The sequence below is a fragment of the Columba livia genome, chromosome 12 (genome assembly GCF_036013475.1).
Source record: "Columba livia isolate bColLiv1 breed racing homer chromosome 12, bColLiv1.pat.W.v2, whole genome shotgun sequence".
In the NCBI taxonomy this organism is placed as follows: Eukaryota; Metazoa; Chordata; class Aves; order Columbiformes; family Columbidae; genus Columba; species Columba livia.
In genome coordinates, this window is record NC_088613.1 from 19060378 (window position 1) to 19084027 (window position 23650).

Here is a 23650-nt window from a genome sequence, read left to right on the forward strand (position 1 = left end):
CAGCTCCATCTGACATGTAATGTCTCTTATAGGAAACTTGATGAGTCCTCTTCCAGCAACTAGCCCAAATCTGTTTGGCTGCACATCACCTGAGCGCTGTCCGGTTGTGGTTTGTTTGTTTGAATAATATTCTCTCCTTTGTTTTTTGTAAACAACTAAGAAATATTTCCTGGTTCAAAATGTGGAGGTAGATGGGAGGAGAGGAGCATGAGGAGAGGAGGAGGAAACCAGGAGCACAGAGAGCAGGAAATATTCCCCCCATCTGTGGAGGGAAGGCCACCAATGTAAAGGTTATTAACAGAGCTGAGAATGTGTTATGTTACTTGCAATAACCGATGAAACCAGCTAATAAAGGAAAATCATAATTTTTAAGGCAGATGAAGGGTAGTCAAGGAAACCCAATATCTTGCCTTCTCTACTGTCTAGCCTCAGGAAGAACACATTCTCTGATACTGATGCCATCAAGATAAAATCAAATTTAAAAAATATCTATACCTGTGCTGCTAGTAGTGCTAGATTGTTAAAATTATGAGAACTGTTGCCATTTGTCTGGCAATTTCCATCGCTGTGCCACCATTAACTAGTGCATCCCTGTCGGCCACCGGGAAGAAGGATCCAGGGACAGCCTTGTCTGAGTGAATTGCTTCAGGACCAGGGGTTTCATTTAACAGGAGAGGAAATTATCTGAAGTGCCATCAGAGATGGGAATAAAAGGCAATGTGCTGCTTTTGGAGGGGGGAGCTGAGTCTATGCTGAGGTTCGGCTGCTGCTGTGAGAAATTAGAGGCAGGGGTGGGAGCAGGAGCCTGGCGTGGACTTTGGTGTCCCTCACAAAACCTCCCATCCCCTCATGCACGGGCTCCGGGTATGAATTTGAGATCTTTGTTTCACCAGCAAACCCTTTCCCCATTTCTTCATGGCTGGAGGAAGTAACTAGGCAGGGGTGCTTTGTTAGTCTTGCGCCTTACACTCAATTTTGGCTCGTTAGGTGAAGTGCCCCTTTGGGTGGCTGATGGACCCAAAATCTCCTTTTTATTGACTTAGAGAAGGAGAGCAAGGCAGTGCGGTCCCAGGCGGTGTGGTGTGGGAACTGACATCAGGTCACATTTTATGAGCAATATTTACATGTCCGGGGCTGATAAAGCTTCATTGTGAAGCTGCCAGTTTCCTTCCAAGGGCTGCGCGGCCGGCTCCATGGCGGCTCTGAAGGAAACGAGGATGGGGTGGAGACTGACCCAAAAAACGCATGAGATATTTTATAGATGGACTGTGGAGAATGCGGAGGGAAGCAAGGGCAGGGCAGGGCGGGACGGGGAGTCTCTGCACGCAGACAGCGGGCTCTGTCCCGGCTGACACCACGGGCTGTTTGGCATTCCTAGGGAAGGGCAAATGCAGAGATAACTGGGCAGGGATGTGCGTGTATAGCACTTAGCTCTAAAAGGCCAAGTTTCCTGTGGCCTTTAATACTCCTGCTACGCAGTTCTTGAACTCTTAAACAGGAACAGAAAGGTCATCGCCACCTTGCCCCTGCCTTGAGACTGCTCTTTGGTGCTTTGCTGCCTGGGGCTGCCCTCACTCACCCCATGCCCGTGGGTTCTGGCATCACTGACTTCCGAAACAGCACCTCCTCTCACAGCCGGAGCGGTCAAAAGGAGCCGAAGGGCAGGTCTGTTCCGCTTGTCCCGTGGAAATCCTGAGGGTTACAGGACTTGCAATGTGGTCATGTTTCCACTTAGGTTGAATCAGTCTTCAGAGTGGTTTTCATCACATTTATTAATGACTTTCTTCTGATCGAAGAGTGGTGTGAATTTCTGCCCAGATGGTGACGACAGTAATGTGGGAACTTGGAGTAAGATGGCAATAATAAGTAATTATAAGTCATAATCAATTAGCCACGCTGAGCTCTCTAGACAGAATGCTTTTCACTCCGGGTGATTCCCGTAGATCGCCCCATTGATTTGCTGCGGAAGCCGGGGCTGTAGCACTGTAGCAGAATTGATCGCTTCACTCTCCTTGTATTTTGGTTTTACACAGATATTCTGCACTACGGAGGACACAGATCATTAGGAAACTGGTTTTAGCTCATCTTCTACTCCTCAGCACCTGCCCTGCTTTCTCCTCACTGATGCTGGGAATCGATAGTCCATCACGTTGCCTCTAAAGAGATGCAGACAGTAGGACACGGTGCAGGGCAAGCACAGCCTGAGCAGCTCTGAGACCTGCCTGATTTAAGCCTTCTGTGCCTCAGTTTCCCCACTCATGCAACTGGAGCATCACAAAGTGCCCTGGCATGGGAATTGCTGCAGGGATGCTGAGGTTTGCTGAGCACCAACTAAAAACGTGTTCACCCAGCAGCAAGATGCAGCGCTCCGGGCTGGAGCTGAGCAGCTGGTGGATAAATCCCAGCACCTTCCTGTGCCGCGTGGGTCCCCGAACCATCTGGTCCCGCCTGTGAACCAAGCCCTGCTCCAGAGGAGCAAAGCAGACTAGGAATAATTGCTCTCTCCAAGTGAGTAATGTGGGATTGCTGGCCTGTCCCCCAGCATTTCATGTTAATGACGTCTCCTGAGGAGCAGAGAGGAGAAGGGGAAGAAAAATTGCAGTGCAAAAATGAGTTGCTGGAGGCAGGTCCCAGGCATTCTTCTTTGGTTAAATTTTCCAACTTAAATAAACAGATGTAAAAAATGAGATAAATAGAGGATTTTTTTCTTCTTTTTTTTTTAGAGCATTAATCAGATCAGGCTGGATCATAAGCCTTGTGGCGCTGAATGAATGACACAGGAAAGAGATTTCCAGTAATTCCAGTTTACAGTGAGCATTTAAAATTTAATAAGGATTTTGCTGGGGAATGCATATATCTATATAGAAGGCGATATCAACCACAGGACCACTAATCCCACAAGTAGACACTGTGTTTTTCCAGACTTCATGGAAATGCAAGACTGCCTTGGGGGCTTTCAAGTCAGGTTGCTATCAGTTAATGTAGGAGCGACACTTTCGTGACCTTCAGTAAACTGGGGTGTTGTTCATAAGTGTGACACCCCATACAGACACTCATCTGATTTGGGTGTCACTCCTGAAGTGATACACCCTGAAGATAAATACATTTTGATGGCATCCCTCAAAAAAGATAAATGAGGTTTTTCTCCGCACTCAATGATTTTTGCAGGGGAGAAACGTTTCAGATGCTGTTGCTTGACTGAAAAAACATCAAGTAAAGCAGAAGATGAGAAACTTTAGGACTGATTTCTGACAAGAGTTACAAGAGGCTTAGTGGGATGAACTTTCAGAGTTCCAAGAAGATAAGGTGGAATAGAAAACTGATGTGATAAAAGAAGAGATTGGTGCAATAGACATTTTTGATGTGCCACCCTGAAATATACTGTATATCATTAAATTATTCCTTCAGTTGAAGGAATAACATTTAAGCGCAATACGATTAGGAATTTAAAAGACTTCAAGAGAGGTTCATTTCTCAGAAAGCACATTCAGGGACATTCTGACATTTAATTTCTTAGCAAAATGTAAAGTGAAGCTGGAAATGGGACATAACATTTACTTAAAGCTTGGATACAGTTTTGCATCAGTTCAAACAATGCAATCAGGGTTGAGTGAATAATTTGCTCGGCGAGTTTGCCTCTTTATTTCTGTTTACAAATGTTTTGTGAACAGCTCGCAGTTTTCTCAAATACACACATTATTTTCTGGGAGGTACTAGTTATTAATGAAATAAGTTTTATGAGTAATTCTCAGTCTTCCCTTGTTCGGTTCTATATTTAGATTTTCTGCTGCGGTGGCTAATATTGAGTGGAGGCTTAGGTCACCCATTACTATTTCTATTCTCTGACTCAGTGCAAATACACACGGTTCTGAGCACCAGACTTAACTTCGAGTGTCCTCTAATTTCTGCTAATACACTCATCCTCTCCAACACTGCTCAGAAATGAGTTTAAAAGGAAAGTGTACAAATGTTAATTGGCCTCAGCACGTTTTTGAGCTGCCGTGGCAGGTATTTGATGTACTGCTTTCCCTGTTCTAGTTTTAAAAGCACCAAATAGCAACAAGACTGGTGAAGGGACTTGAACACAAGCCCTATGGGGAGAGGCTGAGGGAGCTGGGCTTGTTTAGTCTGGAGAAGAGGAGGCTTAGAGGTGAGCTCAGCACTCTCTAGAACTACCTGAAGGGCAGTTCTAGCCAGGTGGGGATTGTTCTCTTCTCCCAGGCAGTCAGCAATAGGACAAGGGGCCATGGGCTTCAACTCTGCCAGGGGAAATTTAGGCTGGAGATGAGAAAGCAATTCTTTGCAGAGAGAGTGGTCAGGCATTGGAATGGCTGCCCAGGGAGGTGATGGACTCACCGGCCATGGAGGTTTTTAAACTGAGATTGGCCATGGCACTTAGTGCCATGATCTAGTCAATGGACTGGAGTTGGACCAAGGGTTGGACTCGATGATCTCTGAGGTCTTTTCCAACCCAGTCAATTCTGTGATTCTGTAAGTACAAAAATCTGAAGCAACATTCAGTAGCAACGTTCAACCTAGGACTTCTCTTTGCCATTGTCCTCTCTAGAGAGCAAGCTTAGATGACCAGCCTAGATTGAAAACCTCACTTTCAGATATCCTGTTAAGTAAATCCTGTTTGAAATTTTAAAAGAAAAAAAATCAGCATTTTGTTGAAGAAATGGCTTCCTACCAGAAAAAAATTAGACACATTTTGATCACTGGTGTCTCTTTTTGTACAGCTGCAGATACATGCTGACCCTCTGTATTTTATCTGGCTCAAATCTGCCATTTTGCTTAGATTTGCTGCAATTCCTCTTCTTTCAGCATGGGTCAGACTGAAAGGCACAAATACCCGTTTATATTCTAATGAACCCAAATTAGCACCTCAGTGCATCATTGCCTTTCTGCAGGCTACCGAAGAGCAACACCGCTGTATTTCCATGCTGCTACCCGCTGCCATCCCAAGCCATCTTTGGCTATAAACCATTCGGTAATGCATCATTTGAAATGGAGACGTTGCTGCTCAGGAGTTTTCCTGCTGTTTTTCAGGGCTCCGTAGGGAATTTCAGACCCATTGCCATCGCCAACCACCGCACTAAAAGTGTCAGGTGCTGGATGTCTCCACAGGGGTTTCTCTGAGTTCAACGCTTTCTGTTACCCAATTTAGATGCTGAACATTGAAGTTTAAAGTGTTTGATTCAAAATTCAACAGATAATGAGCACTGAGGGTACAGTTCTACATTGCATTAAAAAAGAAAATCTCCTTTGAGCTGTCGAAAAGAAAGCATTCTACAATTTTACCTTGAATTCTCCACCTGAAGGCATGTTTTGGAGAAGGAGCCGGGCTGGTGTGGTGCTGTGGCACCTGCTGAAGCCACGAGAAGGGCTGAGTTCTGCTCCTGCTTCTGCCTCACTTCACTGGACGGGGTTCAGGAACCTAGACATCACGGACACCACGCAGGAGATGGACGACGGAGCGTAGACCAACCTACGCTGGGTTTAATCTGGGTTTATCTGTCTCCAGGGCTGCTAGTTGTCTCCCTGCCCCAACAAGCTGGGCTGGTATACCAATGGTGTGACTCCTGCAGGAATGACTTTCATGACCCAGGGCTATTTTTTCTGCAAGGTGGTTGTGAGCAAACATGTTTTTTTACTCGTCCATGGCAGCTGGTTGTTTTACTAAGGTGCAGGTTCCTGCTACCCAAGTTTAGACACTTAACTGAGGCACCTGAGACAGGCACCTGCAAAGGGTATCCAGGTATTTGATGGATGAAGGTTCTGTTTGCCAAGGTCCCTCTTGGGGTGCAGGATACCTACATTCGTAATTTAGACGGCTCTAAATTTCAGTAGTTAGCAGTGTGGATTTTCATCTGGCTTCTGACCATGAGCCAGCACTGGGCCCTTGTGGCCAGGAAGGCCAATGGTACCTGGGGTGGGTTAGAAGGGGGTGGTCAGTAGGTCAGAGAGGTTCTCCTGCCCCTCTGCTCTGCCCTGGGGAGACCACACCTGGAATATTGTGTCCAGCTGTGGCCCCTCAGTTCCAGCAGGACAGGGAACTGCTGGAGAGAGTCCAGCGCAGCCACCAAGATGCTGAAGGGAGTGGAGCATCTCCCGTGTGAGGAAAGGCTGAGGGAGCTGGGGCTCTGGAGCTGGACAAGAGGAGACTGAGGGGGGACTCATTCCTGGGGATCAGTATGGAAAGGGGGAGTGTCAGGAGGATGGAGCCAGGCTCTTCTGGTGACAACCAGTGACAGGACAAGGGGCAGTGGGTGCAAACTGGAACACAGGAGGTTCCACTTAAATATGAGAAGAAACTTGTTGGGGGTGAGGGTGGCAGAGCCTGGCCCAGGCTGCCCAGGGGGGTTGTGGAGTCTCCTTCTGTGCAGACATTCCAACCCGCCTGGACACCTTCCTGTGTAACCTCATCTGGGTGTTCCTGCTCCATGGGGGGATTGCACTGGATGAGCTTTCCAGGTCCCTTCAACCCCTGACATTCTGGGATTCTGTGATTCTGCCAGGTTCTTCTGTGTGACTTCAAGGGTTGAGACTCATGGCTGCCTGTGTGTTCATGCAATGCGCTCAAAATCCTATTTGTCTACACTGTGCTCACTGGCATGCTTTCCTTGTATCTTTTCCTCTTTCATGTAGTTTCCTTTAGTAGACTAATTCAGAGATTCATGCAAAAGCTGTTTAAAAATAGCTGTGCTGTTGAGTAACTGTGTCAGAAAACCTGTGTGGATGTTCCTGCAAAACAGCATTTTTAGCTTGATGGACTGTCTGGCTGCGATGTTTGTCGTTGGGTTTTAAGTTGTTTACTGTTTTCAAGGAAGTTTCTTGACTCCTTGCTAGAAAAAGACACAGAAATGGGAACAAATATCAGAGCATAACACATCTGTTGGTAATCAGTAGATTGAACTGGTCAGGACCATCTACTTTTCTCATGCTTATGTGCTGGAAACTTGCAGAACAGACCATGGTTATATGCTTAAGAATCTTTCTAAGTAACCTCCAGTAAAGACAGGGTGAGGTGAGTTCAAAAAAGAACTAACAACTCTGAGATGAATAGATAGGTGTAAAGGATGAATGGGAGAATTAGTGGTCAGGACTCGCTGGCCAGGCCTGCTGTTCAGGAGTGTTTCTAAATCCAAAATGTGCAAGATCAAGAAACCTGATGGCCAGATCTGACCTCTGAACCACACTGTTAAAAGCAGGAACATTAGAATCCTCATGATGATCCTGCGAACGCTCCTGATTTCAGCAGAACTGAACCTCGCTGCTGCTTTCAGGTACTCCTGCTCAATTCAGATTCAAATCCAGAGCTTGGTCCATCTCTGTTTTCCAGACTTTTTAGAAAAGAACAGTTGATGATGAAAAAGCATGGTGGTGCAGAACATGATATCGCTTGTCAGTGATGGATCACAGCAAAGGCCAAGGAGAGAAAAAAGTGGTTTTCTTTGCTGTGTCTTACATTAAACAGCAAAGTCAAGAGAGGTGCTGTTGAAACGAGAAAGCTGAGAGTGACGTTTTGGAGGAAGGGGAATTGCAGCTAGCAGTCATAACCTGAAATGACCATTACCGTACAACTGTAACCATAGCTACCCCTCTTTGAAAAGAAGTGCAGTGAGACGCGTCAAACCATCTTTATTAATGACAAGCTGAATGACTGTCGTACCCACTTGGAGCAAAACAACCTGTCCTTTGATACAGCTCTCGGTAAAGCTTTGTTCCCGGTGTGTTTTACTAAGAAAATGGAAGAGGGAAGGTGAGGGCATGATAAAAATGAAAAGGCCTGCCATGATTCTAAGCTATATTTTAAGTTAATCTACATAAGAGGGACATATTCCAAAAAAAGAATGTTGCCAATAGTAAAAATAAAATAATCTGTCGCTACACTACATAAACTGCAGAGTGCACTGTATATAGACATATGCAGGCAGCATGTGACCAGAAAAAGTCTCTGTTAGTAGATAAGATTGTACGACAGGCCACTTAGGTGTTCCTAGAAGAATGCGGTATTGCCATTTTAGATTAACCAGGTTCTGCCCGGGAAAGTGTAGAGTCTTGTATCTGGGCAGGAACAACCCCAGGTTCCAGTATAAATTGGGGAATGGCCTATTAGAGAGCAGTGTAGGGGAAAGGGACCTGGGAGTCCTGGGGACAGCAGGGTGACCATGAGCCAGCACTGGGCCCTTGTGGCCAGGAAGGCCAATGGTACCTGGGATGGATTAGAAGGGGGTGGTCAGTAGGTCAGAGAGGTTCTCCTGCCCCTCTGCTCTGCCCTGGGGAGACCACACCTGGAATATTGTGTCCAGTTGTGGCCCCTCAGTTCCAGCAGGACAGGGAACTGCAGGAGGATGTCAGGAGGATGCAGCCAGGCTCTTCTCGGTGACAACCAATGATAGGACAAGGGGCAATGGGTACAAACTGGAATACAGAAGGTTCCACTTAAATATGAGAAGAAACTTGTTTGAGGTGAGGGTGGCAGAGCCTGGCCCAGGCTGCCCAGGGAGGTTGTGGAGTCTCCTTCTGTGCAGACATTCCAACCCGCCTGGACACCTTCCTGTGTAACCTCATCTGGGTGTTCCTGCTCCATGGGGGGATTGCACTGGATGAGCTTTCCAGGGCCCTTCCAACCCCTGACATTCTGGGATTCTGTGTGATTCTGTTATTCTCTGACTCCAACCGTAATTACACAGCTGTGAATCAGAAACGACATCGCTGACTGCAGCAGGGCGGCTGCTCTTCACATCGCCAACAAGAATAAAAATGCTTAGAAGAGTTGCTTTCCGCCAGCAAAGGTTTAGGATTTTAGGATCAGAATTAAGCAGTGCTTCCAAATCCAGCCAAAAGACAGCAGGCTGGGAGTTCACTGGTCACCCTTGGAGATAAAAGAAAGAAAAAATAATCTCTTCACCAGCCTATGAGTGAGTTTTAAAAAAATCTTCATGTCCTGTTCTGGAAAATAAAGTGTACTGAGAGCTCAAGAATTCCTAAGGCAATAGGCAATATATGCTTATAGGAAGGCAGGTATAGCAACAACATAAGTAAACCATTGTAAACTGCAAATAGATGTGGATAGGACAAAAAGGATTAAGTAGAAAGAAGGAGTTTTGTCAGGAGCACTATGAAATATTTATCTCTTGGGCTCTGTCCTTAAGGAACTGCAGGGCAAACTGAACTTTGTTTTTCAGAGGATGTGTTTAAAGGGCTTTTTCTCCCCACTGCTTTTGAGTCCTGTATATATTTGCTGCAGGAGATTCATTGTTTCAGTGAGTGATTTGTATAATGCAGTTGTTATGGTAGGCAACCAAGGATGAAGATAATGGTTAATAGCGCTTGCTGTTTTAATAGAGAGTGGCAGATTGGTGGTGTGTCCGGGCGCTGAGGTTTTTCACAGCATTTGTTTTTTTAATGCAGTAGTGTTCACCCCAGCATTCCCAGACCAGCTGGTTCACTGTTTACTCCAAAACCCATGATATTGCCTTGAATAAAAAAAGAGTGAGATCTTCACCAACAGCATTTCAGGGACCGACCAGGGCTGCCCTTTGCAGGCATTGCCACCTGGTCTTATATAATACAACTTTGTACAGCACTTCTCCATCTTTTGGCCCTCAAATTCAGCTGTCCCCAGGTGCAGCTCGCTGTGATAGATCCTGGTAGCTCGTAGGTGGCCGTTCAGGCAGCTTGGGTACTTCTTGGCCTTTCTCTTTGTTTTTCAGAAGTCAGTATGGTTTTCCTCAGCAGCTGTGTGGCGCCAGTCTTCAGGCAAGGTTCAGCCTTTCAGTGCTGCTCAAACACCGCCTTTTTGGTTTTTGTCCTCCCTGTGAAGTGGTTGAATCTGGGTTATGGCAGGAGAACCAATCTGCACCACCAAATGGAATCCCTATTCGTTTTTTCTCCTTTGCCATGTAGACTTTCGGTACTTACATAAGTGGTTGAAAACTTGTCTCCTTTTGCTCCAGGTTGCTTTCTTGTGTGTGACTTTTCTTGCAATCCATGTGTTCCCTGCTTTGGCATAAACTGTATGGCACACTTCTCCTTTCAAGGTTCAGAAGCTTTTTGGGATCGCTAGGAAGGATTGAGGCTCCAGACCTTCCCCCACCCTCATCCTTACTGCAGTTAGGCATTGCAGCTGGGACAAGTCGCCCCATGGTGGTCTGCAGGAAACCTCTTGTGAGTCTTTCTTGCACCAGAAGTGCACACAGATGGCCGTCAGGTGTGACCCTGCCACCTTATTTACCCCAAATCAAAAGATGACGAGCACCTGCTGGTGAACATGGGCTGTGCAAACCCAGCCCGTGTGCAGGGGCTTCATTGGCAGCTGGGCAGGTCTGTCCAGTTCCACGTGCTTGGAGGTCTATAGGAGACAACACAGCGGTTTGCTTTCAGTACCAATCACTTCTGGGAAACACTTTGCCGTTTCTCTGGCTTGAGACGCTGGTGACCACAGGGAAAAAAATGTCCTTTCAACCACATCTGTAAGTATTTACTCTGCTGAAAGAAAGTAAATTCTTTGTAATGCATTAACCTCTGTCTTAATAATATGCATCACTTTAGTTGTCACTGTTTCTTGGAAAACAATGCTATTATATTACAAAATTAATTTAGTATCTTTGGGTTTTGCAACTGAGTGTTTTTGCTTGCATTATGTTCCACTTCTTTTCTCTAGGAGATGCATTACTATTTTTTTGTGTTTTCTTAGTACTTAAGAGTGAAAAAACTCAAGATTTTTCTTCAGAGAAGTTATGCTAGAAATACTTTTGTGATGCTTGTTGTTCGCTAACTTATGCCTGACACGCGCTATGAGTAATTGAGGAAATTCTTCTGCACCGATGGCAGTAAATATTGGTGTCTGTTCTCTTCCATGGAAAATTATTTCTGTGCTTGTTCCAGAAACTGAAATGACTCGTGTTTCTTTGAAAGGAATTATCTTAAATCGTTGAGATATATTTCCACCACTGTTGTTGTCGGGATCACATTGAGGACAGGATGTGTTGGTTTTGCTTTTGTTTGTTTTGGTTTGTTTTTTTAATTTAAAAATACAGGATTGTTTGTGTTCAACATGCCATAAAAATTGTGTGAACTGTTCCGCAGTGCATTTGGGTACAAGTAAGATGGTTTGGGGAAGCTAAACAGACTTGAGCAAATCGAGTTCATTTGTAGCCACTTGTAATCCTTCTCCCAGTCGTGCCCAGCTCACTGCTTTCCTTTGACTCACAGGTACAGCAGCAGCGAATACTGCAGGGGCAGGGTCTGGGAGAATGGGAGAATAAGCAGATAAACTGCTTGGAAACAACAGTGCAGGCTTGTTGGTGTTATCACTAGGGTAGCGACAGAAGAAACAGAAAAACGTGGGGCAAGCGCAGCATTTTGAAAGGGTGAAAGAGTCGGTTTCTAACGGCCTCACCAGATCTTGAACTGAGTGTTGTCAGGTTGGACCTCTGGAGCTTGTCTGGTCTATCCTGCTGTTCAGAGCAGGACCAGCTGTAGCCGTGGATTGCTCTGGAACATGAGGCCTCTGTGTGCCTTAGTCTCCCCTGCTGTTTGGAGTAGAGGCAGGCTGGTGGGAAATTGTGACTGTAGGTAGACATAGAATCGTTTTGGTTGGAAGAGACCCTCAGGATCATAGAGTCCAACATGTTGAAGTTGACTTATATTGACTTATATTTTTTGCTTTCATAAACACTGCTCTGACTTGGATTCTTTGAGGAAATGTTTCATATGGATCGATGTTTTAAAATGACGAAATTAAGGCATCTGCCGCAGTTGTGGCTGGTGTTAGTCTGCAATTGCAAGGCTGTGCCTTTGTATTTTACGTTTCACTTACTGTGGTCAATAAAAATAGAGGATTGTTATGTTCCAGTTTAACTTCTTCCCATCTGTGTTTTCTACCTGACTCCCTCAATGGCTCACTGCAAAGTCTGAGACCACAAACTTTTCCCACCTACCTCCATGAGAAAGTTCAACTGGTTTTAGTGCTGCCACCAAAAGTATGCATGTCGTTAGCGAACTCTGATGTGCTGCAGTGCTCTTTCAAATTAAAGTTTAGCACCAGCCTTTAGCCAAACTTTAAATATGAACATCCTGTATGAGGAATATTCTCTGTATGGCAGAGTAAATGAAAGACCTGAAAATTCCCATTAGGGAGGTGTTTGGCTTGCTGAAGGTTGGGTGCTGGGTGGACAGGGTGAGCCCTGCAGCAAGGAGAGAGGGGTGTCTATAGCTCTTTATTTGGGTGCCTGTCCTGGGTGTAACCTTATGCTCCCCACCTCTGCTGACTGCAAAGCATGGAAAGAAACATTTCTTCAGACATGATGTGAGCCTTGGCTTATCCCTAATGGAGCTATGAGGATGCATGGGAGCTCTGCATTGCAGGAGAGGATTGAAAGCCAAGTGTCTAAGAAGAAAGCAGTGGGAGCAAACCCCTGTTTCTGGTGTGGAGAGCAGCGCGGGGCAGCACGGGTGCTGTGCCCGGGCCTGCACGTGCTCTAAACGCTGGAGGAGGCTTTCCCTGCTGACTGCGTGGCTTCGTCTCGACACAGTCCGTCTGAACTTCTTGGTGCTTCACAGCAAGGATGGTCCACGGGCCTAAAGAAAAGCCCCGCAAGCTAAAACCGTCAGAGTCTGGAGAGCACAGCGAGCGCAGCTTGTTGGAGTCGAGAGCCACGTCTTATAAATGTTAAAGGGCACGTGGCAGGAGATGCTTAACAGATGCAAAAGGTCACCACTGCCCAAGCTTTCAGTAAAACAAAGGCCAACTATTTTTAACTTAATTTCAAGTGGGAAGCCTAAAGCCATGAGCTGGCCTGATTGCAGAAGGCCTAGGCTTCTGTGATAATCAGAGCTGTGTGCATAATGTAAGCCCATGACTGCTTATGCTGCATCTGTTCTGACCTCTGCTAATGCTGTGATGCCCGCAGTTGCAGTGGGGGCCCAACCTTGTGAAGTCCTGCAAGCTCTGCCTTAAAAATCTGTTTCTGTCTTGGAGAGTTGCTGTAAGAGACAGCGAGATCGTGAACCAAAGGTAGGGGATGACAGAGCGAGACATAAATCATTTGCATTACTTAGCAGTGTCCCCGTCTTCAGCTGTCTGCTGCACAAGAGTGAAAAGGCAAGAGACATTGCAAGGCAAATGGGACAGATGCCATAGGATGCATAACAAAGGGATCTTGTGTTCTGCTCAGAAAACCCAGGGCTGCTTTGGTGTGTCCTCTACAGGACATAAAGCTTTGACTCCAATGCTATTTTCAAAAACAAATATACGTCTTTTCTTTTTAAGACAGATCTGCAGAGGTCATGTTAATGTACCTGCTGGCAAGAGTATAAGCATTGACAGGAGAAAGTCCACATCTCTGTTTTGGATGGCTTTCTTCACCCTGGTATTATAGCCAAGAGAAGCCAAGTTCTGGTCCCAGATCACTTCCTAATATTTCTCAGTGCTGCTGTAGAAAGTGGGACTGCAGATGCAGGTCTCTGTTTGTACTTTATTCTGATATTGAATATCTGTGACTTCTTGGTGAACATTATGAATGCAGCAGGATCTGAACATCATCTTGGGCGGGCAAGCAGCACCACAGTTCCTGGAAGCTGAGCTTGTCATCTCTTTATTGTGACAAAGCTGTGTCAAGAAGAAAACAAATGCAGATTTGGACCAGCCTTATTCCTCCTGAAACAGTATTTGCAGCAGGGCTTTTCTTGAATTTATGGAGGACATATGGGATATTTTTCCAGTTTCTTAACAGGTGGGCAGTGCAGGCCTGATGCTCAGCAAGGCACACTTTTCTGGAGCAGTGATAGGCAGGAGCGCTCAGCTGGGCTTTTGTACAGTTATGGGATTACTTTCCAATTATGGCACTCTAGGGGACCTGGGGAACAGGAAGACCTTTTCTTAAAAATAAGCTCAGAAGGCATCTAAGCAGAGGAGCCGCTTGTTTCATTGACAGCAGCTAGGAGCTCGGGACAGAGCGTGGCTCTGGTCCTGGAGTGCCCGAGCGCATCGTTTCCCTGGGACTCACAGCTCACCAGCGAAGCTGATCTGTGCTGTTGGGTGGCTGCCGAGCACGCCACGAGGTCACTGCCAAGGCAGCGATGCAAGCGAGACTGGAAAGGCTTTTGTATCGAAATTAATAAATGCAATGCAGCCTGGGCCTATGCTTGGCTGTCTTTCTGCCAGCTCTGGTAGAAGCAGTCATTGGTCTGACAGCAGTTTGTTGTCAGAGCTCTGTAAGAGGTCTGTTATAGGTCTGTAATTCTTCAGAGCCACTGGTGCCATTTTCATCTTACTTGTAGAACCCCTCAGTCCCCCAGCTGTCCCAGGTGCTCTGGAGGTCAACGAGCAGGTATTGCTTATGCTTGCCTAGAAATTCCCACTGAAAAAAGTGATGCTTTGGGAATCTCAGCACAGCACCAGTTGTTTGGGGATTGCAAACTGCATCACAGTTGAGCTGTTGCCCTCATTTTTCCATCAAGGCACAGATAGAGCTCTTGGCGTAGGAGTGTCCTGGTCTTACTGCAGTGGGAGGCTTAGATCTGCAGAGGGATGTTCCTGGTAAGGCCCTCTGACAAATTGCTGAGAACAAGATCCAGTCAATAATCAGCTTTAATAGTTTCCCAGGCTGAATTATGTACTTGTTTTAAGTGTGTGTGCACACATAGACACACGCAAACTTGATCCATTTGACGTTGTGCTTGTGGTTGTAGCGAAGACTCCATACTTTCCATCTTCAATACAGATTAAATACTTTTTCCACTTTTTCTTCAAAATTTTGCGGTGAGGGTGAAAGTAACATTTCTCACCTCAGCTTCAAAGCAAACAACGAAACCCCTCAGGGTCCATATCCCAGTGGGTGTAGCTCAGCCTAGCTGCACCAATGGCACTGGAGCTGCAAGGGTGATGGGGCTTTTGCTGTTTCCCCTGAGCCCACAAGAAGTGACAGATCAAATACTTCCTTCTCCAGGTTTGCAAGAACCTATATATGGCTATACCCTTGTGTGCAGCCTCTCCTGGATTTCCCTCTGTCCATCATACACCACCACACTAGGTGTTTGTACCTAACAAACAGCCTCACAAACCAAAACACAGTTGCATTTCCATACTGTCCTGCAGTGCACCCTCACTGGGCAATTTCCACGGTTGGCCATTACAATTAATAATAATTAAAAGCAGTGCAGAGCAGCAAGGGGATAAATGCCTATCGCAGTTAGTTTCAAAGCTATTGCAGATTGCACGCTCCAAATCACAGAAGGGAGTTGATGCCATGGGTGAGGAGCAATGGTTAAAAAAGCCCTGGCTGCTTCCCAGAGAGCCGAAGCACTAATTAGGGCCATGGACAGTCAGCTAATTCAGACCTTAATGAGCCCCAAGGGACTGCAAGATAACAAAAGCTCAGATGGGCGCACCACTGCGCAGCCTTGAAGCGGTGCTGGTTTATTAATAAGAGCCTTGACAATAGATGTAGAATTGTACATGCAACTGGGAGGAAACTGGAAAAGGAGCCTGTGGAACCTGGAGAGCGGGGGCAGGTCCGGCCTTTTCTAGTGGCAGATTTCACCCATTAAAAGCCAGATGCACAGCAGCAAGATTTGAGGTGTCTGTAGTGAAAAAGCCAAGAGAACTGTGAAATTGGGTTGTTAGTGCTTGGGTTGCAAAGGGGAATTAAACCTGTCCAAAGGCAAAGCCTTCCTCTTCTCCTGAGGACTTTGTAATGGATCTTAAATTTCTTCTCTAGGTGGTTACTTTTGGGTTTTAGTTTGAAAAAAAGCCACAGTGCTTTTCTTATCCTTCATTTTCTTGGAAAATGTCTTTTGTATGGGCATAGCCAGGATTTCGTGTGTGCACACGCAGGCCTGTTATCTGCCCGTGTCCCCATATCACCTGTGCGGAACCATGCCTGCCATCTAACATGGGACGCTTCTGTGCCTCTGGGATAGAAACCAGATGTAAGGCAAAGAAAAGAAAAACACAAAAGCCTCACAGCTGTCCTTGTAACCTGCTCCGAGAGTCCCGTGTACTTCATCATCTTTTATCTGATGTGCTAGGACCCTTTATGGTCAGGGATGTTGCCCTTGCCAGCAGAGCCTTCCTCTCTGTGATTTTTTGCTCCTTTGAAGCATAACTAAATTATTTTGAATGTAAACAGTGATAGTTCCTTTTGGGGGTATCCTGGCAAACACGGGGCCAACCGCACTCCCCAGCCAGCCTGCCCAGCCAAAGCAAACACTCATATTCCCGCTGGCTGCCGGGCCCTGGAGCCCCAAGCCCTGCCAGAGGTGTTTGCCCATGAGCATCGCTGCTGTCGTGCGAGTGTTCGGAGCAATTCCTGCCCCAGCCTTCCTTCTGGGCAGTCAAGGGCAATATCTGGCCTTGATTCACACATTTCCATGAGGGCTTGTGCCTGTCTGGCTGTAGCACCAATTATCTCTGCATTTAGCCTACCGAGAAGTTAGGGGTAATTGACGCAATTTTGCTTCAGAGCTCATTTTTAATGAATTTAATTTAAATTTCATTAACTGTTTCTCACATTTTTTTAAATACTTTTCTGTCTCCTTAGTAAGCTCAAATGCTAGTCATGGAGCATAATGTTTTCAAATTGTGTAATGGAAAGGAGGAAATCTCTGTACACACAATGGGTTCTCCCCACCCAAGGAGCATTAGGTCTCATCCATGTTCCTTTTTCTCCAATTGGTCCTATTTTTAGATACATTATATGTATATCACAATCCTCCTGAGGTCGTTGCAACTCATTCTGTAAATAAAAATGGCAGTTTTTGCAGAGTCCTTCAAACCTGGTCTTGCTGGGAGCCCCTTCCCTGATGTGTGACTTGCTCTGTCCATCTCTTGCTGAGTCCCTCTCGTTTGTCACTAATCCTTTCAAAATACTGTATACAATTTTATTTTGGTTTTCTATTGCACGTTTCAAATTAGGCCTTTGCTAAACCTTTGAATATCAAGCCCTTGCAAAAGAGGGCGAGGAGTTAGGTGTTACCTCACCTGGAAAGGTCATTCTGGCCAATGGTAAGAAAGGTTAATTTCATTTCCCTGCCTTGCTCCTTACCCTTGTTTACGCAGCTCAGGAACAGCTCTCTGCTTTGTAAGGCAGGATCTCACCCTTCCTCTCATTGCCGAAGTGTTTCCTGAGAAAGTACAACCTGTCTCCTCCATCTGCCGCTGCGATCAAAATAGCTGGGGGGGAGCTCTCCTCCCCCTCCCCCACGTGAGCAGCCTTACTCAAAAACCCAACTGCGTGTGGCACCCGTGAACCGGCCCTGTGCACGGGGCTCCGGGACCCAGAGCTGCCGGGGGTGATCACCTGTTGGGGCGCGTGGTTGGAGAGAGCTGGAGTCAGTGTGGGACGTGTGTGATGGGAGATGCTGCAGGAGGAGCCCAGGCAGCCCCAGAGCTGATGCGCACCCACAGAATCACAGGCTGGTTGGGGTTGAAGGGACCCCTGGAGATCATCCAGTCCAACCCCCTGCTAACGCAGGGTCACCAGAGCAGGTCACACAGCATCACATCCAGGCGGGCTGGAATGTCTCCAGAGAAGGAGACTCCACAACCTCCCTGGGCAGCCTGTTCAGGGCTCTGGCACCTCAAAGGAGTCTCTCCTCGTGTTCAGATGGAACCTCCTGTGCTTCAGTCTGTGCCCATTGCCCCTCATCCTGTTGTTGGGCACCACTGAAAGGAGTCTGGTTCATCTTCTTGACACCCACCCTTGAGATACTTCTAAGCATTGATAAGATCTCCTCTCAGCCTTGTCTTCTCCAGGCTGAACAGCCCCAGCTCTCCCAGCCTTTCCTCATCACAAAGGTGCTCCAGATCCTTCATCTTCATAGCCCAAATGCTTGGAGATGACGTCCAGAATGAAGTGAAGGACACAGCACTTGGCACAGTCCTGCTGTGACCACGGCTGCTCAACAGGTTTCCCCCATCTGTATGACAGCCTTCCTATCCTTTGCAGCCTGACTGGATGATATCTTTATTATATCTGTATTTTCCTGTTAATATTTAAGTTCTATCCTTTGCGTCATGTCAGTATTAACAGCTTGAACCCCTTAAGTGTCCCAGCCAGGCAAATGCATTGGTTGCTGCTGCCCTCTCCTCCTGTCCTCTTACATTTGTACAGTCCTAAAATGACATTTGGCCCTTTGAAGGTAACCACGAGGCTGATGTGGCCCCCGGTGAAAATGAGTTTGGCACCCCTGCTCTAGGGTTTGCTGCAGGGGCAGGTTTTTTCCAGTGCTCCAGCTTTTTGTACCACTGCAAGTGGAAATGGCCACAGCATGGACAGGAATCAAGTGCTTATTTTTGACCTACTAAACCACAAAATAAGGGGATATGTTGCGAATTGTGACTTCTTAATCACTATTTCTGGCATGAAATCCTGAAGATCTTTTTGCTGATATTCTTGATTTATGGAACTTGGAAATTTCATTTTGCAATCTAAGATCCTAAGAAGAACATGAAACAGTTCAAGGTTGGTAAGAGTTGGGGGGCCCGCGAGACAAATGCAGGTGTTTTCCTTGTCGTGTAACAAGTCTGTCTCATTTGCGGAGCTTTTGCTTTATGAAGTATATGTAGATCAGATAGGTGCTTGGTCACTAACCTGTTTGCTACAATAATGTAAGAGTGTTTGGTTTTCTTATTATTTTGAGGACTTTTCTGTTGGGATTCCTCGGTGGCAGTTCTTCTGAGTCGTCTTTTTGGAAGTAGTTATTGGAAGTCTCCCCTGTTCCCAGCTTTCATTTAAAAGAACTGGAATAAACCTAGAAGAGTCTTAATCAGAGAAGACGAAATTAAACCCCACTGAACACCACTTTCAGCCCCCTTTTCCCCACAGTCGCCAGCACATCTTTCTGCTATTCTTCCTACATCTCCTGTCAGCCCCTGGCTCCTTCTGAGTTTGGCACTGGGCAGAATTGAGGACGTGAGGATAATGCCTGGATGGAGAAGGGAATTCAGACCCTTTTACACCTGTGCGTGCTCTGGTCCTTGACTCTGGGCTGGACAAAGCTATTGTGCTACTGCTGTAAGAGCATTAGGGGCTTATTGTGGAGGTGTCTGCATCTGCTGGGCCATTGAATCTTAGAAGTCTCTTAATGCCATAGGCAGAATGATACTTCTGTCTCTATGATAGATGTGATGTATGATGTGTCCACTGAAATGAAAACAATATTATGTGGTGAAATTGCTCTGTATTCTCTGCATGTTACTTCCAGCTGAAATAAAATGGGTGAGTCTGATCAGAGTATCTAGGTGGAAACAACTGTCTAAGCATTGAAATAGTTTATTTGTTTAAAATCATAAATATGAGAAGATGGGGCGACACACACACACAAACTCCAAACCCACATGTCTGTAAGAATCATGAAGGTTCTGTTTAAGTCTGGTTTCCTGGCACCACTGCTCATCCCTACATGGAGATGAGGCTGTGGAGTCAAATGGAAAGTGAAGGGAAAGAGGGCTCACCAGATATTTGGTAGCTTTGTCATTGGAAAACTGAGTAGGTGGAAGAGCTCGGTTAGGACTCAGAATTCCCCAGCCCTCCCCGTGCTTAGCTCCCTTCTCCCCTTTCACCTCGGACTTAATGTAGAATTCATTCCTATGACAATGATGTATTTGGCACCCGATATTTTGCCTCTCTTCCAAAGTCAATCCTCATTCCTCCCCTCCTGCCCCTCAGCTGCATCTTCAGCAGTGTCCTCGTTCCTACATTTGGGGCAATAACAGGGCCCAGAAGGGCTTTGGTATGTTGGTTCCCATCTGGAACCCCTTTTCCCTGGGCTTTGCCAAGTTTCTCATACGTGCATTTGTACTTTCCCTCCTCACCACTATTTGGCCATTTCCTGGGATAACAACATAAGAAAAATAATTAGAAATAACAAACCATGAAAATCTTTGCCCTCCAATTCAACTGTTTGGCATTATCAAGGAGAAGAAATGTGAAATGGTAACACTCTTTAATTCATTAATGTGTTAATTGATTTCACAAAGTTTGTTTGCAGCCACTTAAAGCAGTCTCTTCTTTTTTGAACTGCAAGTACAAGGCTGCCACTTGCACAAATAAATAAAAATACTGATATAGCATGAGTTGCCTGAAAGCAAAAATCAAATGATTTCCTGTTGTGCTGAATTTGGTATGCATCAAAACCACAAACTTTCTGCCTTTCTAGTGAAGAAGCAAAGGGCAATTTTCACCCCCTTAATAACAAACACCTAAGGGGCAACCCGAACAGAACAAGAGCAACCCAACTTGGTGATTTCCACTCCCCCCAAAATAACCAAACCAACCCTCATCAATCGTCATAGATGAGTGCTAGTGAGAGACTTGGGACTTGTTATACCAAGTGTCTCCTTTCAAAAATGCATCCAATGGTATTTATTTTTGTATTGATTTCAAGAAGCTCTGGCTGCAACACGGCTCCTCTTTTGGCGTGAATGCTTCTCTTGAATATTTTCCAGGTGTCTTTTTGAACACAGATGTATAGTTGAGAAATCAAACCAGCAACGCAGCAGACAGAGGGAATGGCTTCAAAGCTTAACCCGTTGTCATGGTTTGGCATTACTGTCTCAGCAGCTTTGCCTGGACATCTGAAGCCAAAGATGCCATTGCTCTCAGGAGAGAAGAACCCTTCTTCCCCCGCTTTCTAAAAGTCTAACCCACATCCAGAAGATAAGAATAACAGTTCTAGAGACGGGGAAAAAAGTGTAGATTGCTCAATTTAGAAGGAGGGGAAAAAACCAAACCAAAACCAACCCAAAAAACACCAACAAAACACAATCTGCAAAAAAAAACAGAGGTTTTTTTCTTCCATTTTATTTTGAGTGGAGATGGTCTTTAATAAAAAAGAGTTCATTTTCCTGGATGTTGCCCCCACACGTGTGTCCTCCCAGGTATTTTTGGCTGGACAGCTGTCAGCTGAGCCGGCCAGTTTGGGTCATGTCCATGTAAAGCCTGGATTTTGGAAAGCAGTTGGAGGCTGAAATGGGGCTGCATCCAGGGTGCTAAGGGTCTTTCTAACTGAGCACAATGGAAATAGCGACCACAGACCAAGGTTGTTTCTTCCTATCCCTTTTCAATATCTTGTTTTTCTGAGCTGTGTCAGAGAACAACCTGCTTTGATGAAGATGGAAGGATTGTGAAGTGCTGACACTTGTGGTTATTGCTACTGTGGAGCCTCCAACTATTTGGGGTTTAGGAAGAGTTCAGGCATCTGAAAATGTATTAGCTTAACATTTGGCAAGATGAGGATTTGGAGGAGACAGTATTAAAAACTTGCTTTTCATTAACACAAGTAATTAAATCATTTAGCTAGCTAGCACTTGCAGTACAGAGAGCATGCAGCCATGTGCTATTTTGAGGTTTCACTTGTTTTCCTGCCAAGTTCTAGGCTCCAGACCAGCTTTATCTTTGTGTGGGAACTAAGGACTTGTGGACAACGTCAGGCATCACCCACTGGATCTGCTAATTTGTGGCTGGATTGTGCAACTCTTGCCCAGCCAATGTGGCTAATTTTAGATGTGCCTTGCAGGGCGAGTGTGGGCTGGCTTTGCTTAAGCATGGGCTGGAGGAACAGCCCTGAGCATGAGGATTAATTGTATAAGAATTTAGTACAATTGCAAGTAAAGCTCATGTGATGTAGCCCTTTCTTTTAATTCTGAGTTGTTAATATGAATTTTGCTGTAGTCAAGGGTTTCCTGGGAATGTTATTTATAATACACTCAGTTCCTAAAACCCTTTTATTTCTCAGTAGCAGAACTGCATCCCTTCTGTGGTTTCATCACACAGTCTAGGAAAAGGGGCTTTCTCCTGTGGTTTCATCTCTTTGCCATTATCCTTATCACATCTTTGTTGGATGTAGAGTCTATTTTCCTTTAATAAACTTATTTTTAGCTCTATGAAGTACACTTGAGATACCATCCTTCCCAGGCAGCCACGCTGCCGCCTAAGCAACCGTATTCTTTGTGGAACATTTAATGTAGGGTGGTTTGTTTTCCCAATATGTAGTAAAGCTGCCCTCAAATACATGTGGTGATTGGACTGGAGCTTTATTTCCCAAGAAAGGCTGAAATCCTGCGAGCCAACAGTAAAACCCTGTCTGCCTCTAGTGAAGTGAGGATGAAGGGTTAGTAGCTGGTATATAACCTTGATAAAAGTGGGAACATTGCATCCAGAAAGAACAAAACAAAACCCTGCCCCAGGTTTTCGCTCAGCAGCTGCAGAAGCCCAGGCACTTGCTCCCTGCTCACTCTTTGGCTCTGAGCGAGGCTGGGCTGGCCAGAGACGAGTGGATCTGGCTCTCCGTATCCCCGGTGTGGCTTACCGGGGCTTGCAGGGGCTTGTGCTGGGGGGATTTGGCTAGCAAACCTGAAGAAAGAGGGAAATCTGCAATGGAATCTGAGGAGGCTTAGTACTGAGATGATTTGTGCAGCAGAGTCAAAAAATTGGAAGCAGAGTTTATAATATGGACAAAAGTGCCGAGATTAGATCCCGATGTTTGTCTCCCCCTAGACTTCAGCGCTCTTTGAGGGAGGCTCTGCCCGAGCTGCTGCTGCCAGCTTTGGTTCGGCTCATCTTCAGCGCGGCTTTGCCTGGCGAGGATAAAACTCCAGCACCTTTTCCAAGGGCGGTGTGAGTGCCCTCATGGTTATGGCCAGCAAGGCATGCTGTTTAATACATGGTGTTTCTCTCTACCATAGGACCTGCAGTGTTGTCACAGGGACCTTTGCTTGGGAGAATGCTGTGCCAAGGGAAGTTCAAGTTGCACCAGGGAAGGTTCAGATTGGATATTAGGAAACATTTCTTCCAAAAAAGGGTTGTCAAGCATTGGAACAGGCTGCCCAGGGCAGTGGTGGAGTCACCATCCCTGGAGGGGTTTAAAAGACCTGTAGATGAGGTTCTTAGGGACGTGGTTTAGTGTTAGATTTAGGTTATGGTTGGATGCTATGATCTTGAGGGTCTCTTCCAACCAAAATGATTCTATGATTCTAAATGTGGGGGAAATCACTGCTGCAGCCCAGGGAATGAGGAGAGATGGGCCAGGGCCACAGATTTGATCTTAAAGGTCTTTTCCGACATAATGTTTCTATGATTTGTGTCTGGCTGGTTCTCAGCAGCTCATGTGAGGATTGCTCAGTCTCCTCCCTTCCATTAAAACCATTATTCTAAGGGTGTTACCATTTGCCGTCTAGTTTGAGATACGCTGCTGTCATTTTGTTGTCATAGCTCCTAACTGATTGCTCAGTGCTGTTCACACGTAGTACCAGAGTTCAGCTTTTATTCCTATGATCGGGAGCTTTCAAATGTCTTTCACAAAGTGCCACGTACATCAGCAGCTCGGTACCACCATGTCCATTGCTCCTGGATGTGGTGCCTTTTCCCACCATCGGCAATAGCACTTTTAACCTCTATGCCTGGCTCACTGCTAATTTACAGCGCTCATAAAACATCTGTGCCTGCCTGGGACTGCTTAATGGAAACTCGGCTACAATGAGAGGCTGAGAAAATGCTCGGGAGGAAAAGTGGGAGAGATAGGAGCCTCTCTACCATAGCAAGAGACAATTTTCAAGAGGGGAGCTTTGCAGATGTTTATGGAAACCTGCCCCAGGTCTAGAAGGACGTGCACAGACCAATGCTTGAGAACTGGATGCAGG

The 23650-nt window shown here is 46.0% G+C and overlaps 1 long non-coding RNA gene across 1 annotated transcript in view; it reads left to right on the top strand.

Annotated features, from left to right (window-relative positions):
* LOC135580727 (uncharacterized) overlaps positions 1 to 23650 on the top strand; it is a 75225-nt gene that overhangs the window by 42951 nt on the left and 8624 nt on the right. The window lies entirely within an intron of this gene.